This window comes from Aulonocara stuartgranti (assembly GCF_965226115.1).
Source record: "Aulonocara stuartgranti genome assembly, chromosome: 16".
Classification (NCBI taxonomy): Eukaryota; Metazoa; Chordata; class Actinopteri; order Cichliformes; family Cichlidae; genus Aulonocara; species Aulonocara stuartgranti.
In genome coordinates, this window is record NC_138952.1 from 5,635,878 (window position 1) to 5,642,156 (window position 6,279).

The following is a 6,279-nucleotide window of genomic DNA, read 5'->3' on the forward strand; positions in this document are numbered from 1 at the left end:
TTTGTAAAGAATTTATTCGTAAATCAGGGTGGAAAATAAGTATTTGGTCAATAACAAAAATACAACTCAATACTTTGTAACATAACCTTTGTTGGCAATAACAGAGGTCAAACGTTTACTATAGGTCTTTACCAGGTTTGCACACACAGTAGCTGGTATTTTGGCCCATTCCTCCATGCAGATCTTCTCGAGAGCAGTGATGTTTTGGGGCTGTCGCCGAGCAACACGGACTTTCAACTCCCGCCACAGATTTTCTATGGGGTTGAGGTCTGGAGACTGGCTAGGCCACTCCAGGACTTTCAAATGCTTCTTACGGAGCCACTCCTTTGTTGCCCGGGCGGTGTGTTTTGGATCATTGTCATGTTGGAAGACCCAGCCTCGTTTCATCTTCAAAGTTCTCACTGATGGAAGGAGGTTTTGGCTCAAAATCTCACGATACATGGCCCCATTCATTCTGTCCTTAACACGGATCAGTCGTCCTGTCCCCTTGGCAGAAAAACAGCCCCATAGCATGATGTTTCCACCCCCATGCTTCACAGTAGGTATGGTGTTCTTGGGATGCAACTCAGTATTCTTCTTCCTCCAAACACGACGAGTTGAGTTTATACCAAAAAGTTCTACTTTGGTTTCATCTGACCACATGACATTCTCCCAATCCTCTGCTGTATCATCCATGTGCTCTCTGGCAAACTTCAGACGGGCCTGGACATGCACTGGCTTCAGCAGCGGAACACGTCTGGCACTGCGGGATTTGATTCCCTGCCGTTGTAGTGTGTTACTGATGGTGACCTTTGTTACTTTGGTCCCAGCTCTCTGCAGGTCATTCACCAGGTCCCCCCGTGTGGTTCTGGGATCTTTGCTCACCGTTCTCATGATCATTTTGACCCCACGGGATGAGATCTTGCGTGGAGCCCCAGATCGAGGGAGATTATCAGTGGTCTTGTATGTCTTCCATTTTCTGATGATTGCTCCCACAGTTGATTTTTTCACACCAAGCTGCTTGCCTATTGTAGATTCACTCTTCCCAGTCTGGTGCAGGTCTACAATACTTTTCCTGGTGTCCTTCGAAAGCTCTTTGGTCTTGGCCATGGCGGAGTTTGGAGTCTGACTGTTTGAGGCTGTGGACAGGTGTCTTTTATACAGATGATGGGTTCAAACAGGTGCCATTCATACAGGTAACGAGTAGGGGACAGAAAAGCTTCTTACAGAAGACGTTACAGGTCTGTGAGAGCCAGAGATTTTCCTTGTTTGAGGTGACCAAATACTTATTTTCCACCCTGATTTACGAATAAATTCTTTACAAATCCTACCATGTGAATTCACGGATTTTTTTTTCACATTCTGTCTCTCACAGTTGAAGTGTACCTCTGGTGCAAATTACTGACCTCTGTCATCATTTTAAGTGGGGGAACTTGCACAATCGGTGGCTGACTAAATACTTTTTTGCCCCACTGTACATTACAAAAATTGTGAAGGTTCTGGGTGGATTAAAGTGCAGCCTGCAGCACTGTAAGCCAACAGGGATTCAAATCTAAATGACAAAATGAGTCATATGGCAGCACAATCTAAACAACCGGTTGGGTAAATTGCTTGGTCAAGGTTAGGGGGAAATCACAGTCATTATGGCCACACTAGCAGGACTAGCCAGTGGAAGGAGATGAGGCACTTGTCGCAGTCTGTTACAAGTAATCTGCTTTGCCTGACCATCAAACCCAGCTACTTTTCTACAAATCATGTGTTAAATGCAATCCTGACTGCATCACCTGATGCACATCCAAAGGTGTTCATTGCAGCAATGTGTCATTCCAGCCACCCTCCGGGAACCCAACCTCCTGAGTATATTCATTTTAGAAAATATCTTCCATTATTTACAATATGGGGGGTGAAAGGCCTCAATACAAGAATACTAAAGACACACCATGTCTGTTTATGAAAAAGTACACAAATCATTTTCTTTTCTTTTGTGAATTATATCTCTACCTGTTCTAAAATGAGCCGCAAAAATATAGTTTTGTCCTAACAGCTAGAGCATCAGATAATGACATTTTGTCAGGGATTTTGGACTCCTTGAGATATGCTTAAGGGCAAATGATCCTGTTTGAAATAGTGAAAAGTCTACACGGTGAGGCAGAATGTGCGATGATAGCATAAATCACACGACAGTCAAACAAGACTTGTTCTTTTTGGGGATTTTTGCTCTTGACCTGTTTCAGGTCTGAATTTTATTGACATTACCTTGGAGAGCTCTATGCGGGAAAGCAAATGTCCAGATCAGTCAGATCGAGAGGTTAAATGTCTTTACACTGCCAGCGTCCTCATATAAGGTTCATGCCCATTTGAGAATAAAGCACACACATTTTTAAGGGACTATACTGAAAGCATCTGGGCAGCGCATATCATGCTTCCAGCAGGTTCTATGCAGCTGGTAACCTTAAATCAAAGCGAGTGAGAACACATCTCCTGCTGTGTGCTACATATGAGAAAGATCACCTATGGGTAAAGTTCAGAGTGTCTGGAGTTAATGAGGCCACATCCACATGTGCACAGGTATTTTTTCAAACAGGATTTTTCCACTTTTCCTCTGAAAAAGATCTCTGTCCACATCAAAAGCACTAAGACAGGCATGCACAAGCAACAGATGGCAATAAAACCCTAGCCATGTAGAAATGCTGGCCAATTAGAAGCCTACTAATAACATGGTGCACAGAGTAACATAAAAAAGACATAAAGACACCTTTGACTTTTTTCGTGTCCACATGTAAATGTAGAAACTGAGCTTCTGAAAATCTTCAGCCTGGAAAGAGTTTTGGAGTGACTGAAAACTTTTGACTTTTTTGTTTCTTTGGTTTGAAGCTCACAGTTTGGTTTAAAGTACAGCTGTGCATGGCATCATTGTTCAGCAGGGTAAGAGGTCACAGTCAGGAAAAGAATCTACATTGGTGCATAACATTGAAATTAACATGGGATTAGCAACATTTACAAAATGAAACCACCACTCATAAAAATATCAGTAATCTATGAAATATTCTCTAGATACACTTCAGTGGAATGATGTGCAAAATAAAAAAAGAGTCCATACAATCATAGCCGTTAGACTACAAAGTTTATTTTGCCCAAGATGTGAAGCTTTGACCTTGGGTGCGTTGTTTATCTAGCCAGTAGATTCTGTGTGAGACATGAAAGCCAATGAGAAGCCAATCATACTTGCAGATCATTAAATCGGTACATGAACAACTTAATGAATGCATAGCATCACACTGGTTGTCTCATTGATTGCCTTTTGCCGTTCTTTACTTCATGGGTATTCACCTGAAGTCTAGCCAGGAGTAATTTGCTTGGTTTGGCCTTTCCTCGCATGACCTTTCAGTGATTAATGCAGGGCCAGTGAATCTGTGTTAACCTCTCCACATCTCTGACACAAGATCCCCTCGGCTGTTCCCTTGCTCGTAGCCTGATGTTACCTGCCAGAGGCTGAAGCAAGAGGGGCTGGAGCTTTTTGTGGGCGGTGGGTAATTAATGTGTTTGACAGCACATTAAGTCTAGACCACAAAAAGTCTAACTCTGTATGGGGAATACACGGTGAATAAATGTGTACTCTGTGGTATATCGTTAACATCACCTACCAAAGACTGTCAAGCTGGTTTCAGTATGTGAGCATGTGTTCTGGCTGTAATAAACACATAAAGTCAATGTGAGCCTCTGTCAATGGTTGGACTCAGACACCTTCTTTATTGTAGAATTACAGTTTATAGACATTTTGTTTATTGATTTATTTATTCATTTGTTTATGCCTCAGTTAGTTCAATTGTTAGTACACTAAGAGAAATGCACTAATTTATTTGAGTATTTCTCTGTGTTGTGAACGAAGCTCAATTGGCAGAGCAGGTCATCTACTAAGCTGAAGGTTTGATGATTCCTGGCTGCTCCAGTCTGCATGCCAAATATCCTTAGGCTAACTAATGTTGCTGTCTGATGCATCCATCAGAGTATGAATGTGTGTGCAAAGCATAAGGGAGAATGGGCAAATGAGAGAAGTTGTATAAAGTGCTTTAAGTGCTCAGGAAGAGTGGAAAAAAGCACTATGTAAGTACCAGTTCTTTTTTCATTTACCTTGTTGATGCCAAAGATCGAAGGAGAATGGACCACTTTAAGCTGACTGTGAAGCAACTGTTAAAGCCAAAGTTACAGTTACTCCTTACAGACAAGGTATACAGGAGAGCGTCTCTGAATGTGGATGGCAGATGTGCTATAGCAGCAGAAGATCACACTGAGACTGCACACTTGTCAGCTAAGAAGAAGCTGAAGCTTCAGTTTCCGCAGGCTCAGTTCCTGCTGTGGTTGGTGTGAACAAAAAGAAAGCATTCCTTGTACCAGTGGTTCAAGCTGGTGGTGGTTGTTTAACGGTGTGGTGGATATTTTTTGGGCACACTTTCAGCCACTAATTGAGCGTCAATTAAATAAATTGTAACATTGCTAAATCTAATGTAGTATTAATAAAGGTGGACATATAACAAGCTGTGATCTGTGTTATCTGAACTGTTATGTTTTGTGTCTGGTACGTCATGTGTGCCGCTAGGGCTCGCTCTTCTGTTTGTAAACGATGGTATTTAAGGTAGGCACATTCAATTAGCATCAGGTGTTGTTGGTCGGAAGGAGCAAACGGGTTGTGACCGCTGCGCTGTTCTGATTCATGTTAAATGATGTCCAATACTAAGAGTACTGTTGAACAACAAATGCAATGGATGGTGAGCGACAAACGTGTTAAACGGACAAGATAAGTACAGCTGGAGTTATCGGACTTTCTCAAGTTTTATTCATAACATTGGCATTGCGTCACCCCTGCCATCGAACACCTCAGTGCCTTCAAGCGTAGGCTTAACCTCTACATCAGGATTAAGATCAGTGCAAAGTTTTGAGAGTTCAGACATTGTGTCTTAAACCAGACAGCTAAAAAAAAGGGGGAAATGTACTCGCAGTGGTGAAAGGTGACTAACTTTGGAAGATAACTTGAGTTGCCCCATACTGCTGAAACCACATATTGGCTTCAGCTGAACTCTGGAATGTATTTTTGCAAAGAAAGAAGTCTTTGGAAAAAAAGGTCCCTTCCCTTTTTAATTACTTAAAAAATCAACCTGATGAAAGGGAAGGATTATGGCAAAGTAAAATTGTTTCAGTGTTCATGTGGAAACCTGATTTTGTGTTAAGCTTTAAACATTCTGACCCTGTCTTCTTCTTACTTTTTTAACTGTAGACCTCTCTGAGTTATAAAAGTGCAGAACACATGTGGCAAATGAATGATGTCAGCCTATGACTTAAAAAAAAAATTCCTCTAACATGACCCATTTTGTTGGTGGTACTGAAACCACTGGAGTGGGATGATGAAATGAGTCGGTCCACTGGTTTCTGTTAAAATTCAATAATAAATGCCTGACTACAGACAGATGACACATGACCAAAGTAACACCTCCAACATGTGTAATAGGATTCATCTGATTCAGATTAGCGGCGTCTGGGATAATGCATGTCATTAACCCATGAACACAAAAGCCTGATGCATGTCATTTCCCTAATTTCGAAGAATGTGACTTAGCAAAAGCTTTAAAGATGGAAATTATTTGACTTGTCTCATATATTTAATGAATCAGGCACTGAGTTATTAGAGGTAATCTGTCTAAAAGTTATTTCCTGGGGCCTGGAGTTTTACTGAGTATAATCTACACATTATTACACTTGCACAGTGTGTGATCAGTTATATCCTATTATACCATGGACATCATGTTAATGTCACATCTCAAATATTAAAAAAAAACACACATTAAAAGTATCAAATGAAGTTATGCTGAAATGTATCCTTTATTCAAACAGCATGGTAAAATTCTTCTTTCGTCATTCAGAGTTTTTAAGTCCGGATCATTTTATGTGCAGTCACTGAAAGTTAGAAAAATGGTAATGATCATATGTAAGTGTCTGGCTGACTATGTTGGGTTATGTGTGCTAGATTTCCTATTTTATTTTTTTTATTTTTTTGTGAATGATGTGATTTCGTTGGCTTCATCAAGTGCTGACCTCCAGCTCACACTGGGGCAGTTTGTGGCTGAGTGAGAAGCAGCTGAGAAGATTAGCACCTCAAAGTCTGAAGTCATGGTTCTCAGCTTGAAAGGGCTGGGGAGTCCACTCTGGGTCAGGAGCAAGTTGCTGCCCCAGAGTGAAGCAGTTTAAGTATCTTGTGGTTTTTCTCATGAGTGAGGGGAGAGTGGAGCAGGAGATTGACAGATGGGT